This window comes from Morone saxatilis, unplaced genomic scaffold (assembly GCF_004916995.1).
Source record: "Morone saxatilis isolate NCDOM2014 unplaced genomic scaffold, NCSU_SB_2.0 Contig24, whole genome shotgun sequence".
NCBI lineage: Eukaryota > Metazoa > Chordata > Actinopteri > Moronidae > Morone > Morone saxatilis.
In genome coordinates, this window is record NW_023339807.1 from 26,538,898 (window position 1) to 26,539,672 (window position 775).

The following is a 775-nucleotide window of genomic DNA, read 5'->3' on the forward strand; positions in this document are numbered from 1 at the left end:
AAAATAGAAATATACAATAAAAAAATTATTCAATGTACAAAAATAATAGCAAAAGGGTAATATACTGTCCAAACTATCCAAATGTTACTTCTCTGATAAAACTCTACACTGCTTCATGAACTGTGTTGTTATTAACAGTGAGAGATCGCTGTTTTTTTGTCAGAAGCAGGAGTTCCACTGGGTTCTGTCCTGGGCCTACTTTCTGTTCAGTTTAAATAAATTATACCATTGGGATGTCCTCAGTTTCCTGCTCGTCATACAGGGTCTTCCTTATCGGAGCAATCCAGGGCTCAGCTCAATCTCAAATCGAATATAAAGTTTGTCTATTACATGTCCAAATAGCACTTTATTTTTCTTTATTCTTTCTCTTGTTTTTCGGTATTAACTTCCCTCTTTCATGCTCGTCGTACCTGTTGTTTTTTTTCCCTTTGTCTATTTATGACTCGACTGAATTTGTTTAGTACCGAGGAGGATTTTGCCCCCTGCAGATACTGATGTTCTGTCGTTTGTCTTTTCCTGGGGTAGTGTAGAGCCCCTATCTCAAAAAAACCTATTAAGAAACACATTAAAATAATGAGCGAGGTTGCAAAATGAACTCATTTAGACTCGTCTGTTTTACCATTTAATGCTGCAAATAGCATTCCACAGTCTTTCAGATTTAAGCCTTTATGCAACTCACAGTCACATCAATCAGTCCTTTTAGGAGATAATCAGGACTTGTTATTGGGTCCTGCAACCTCTGGTGAACATGACCACTGAGGTCACCAAGGTATGG

The 775-nt window shown here is 37.5% G+C and overlaps 1 protein-coding gene across 1 annotated transcript in view; it reads left to right on the forward strand.

The window, feature by feature from the left end:
- The window catches only part of LOC118336472, a 744,338-nt gene that overhangs the window by 625,056 nt on the left and 118,507 nt on the right, over positions 1–775 (forward strand). The window lies entirely within an intron of this gene.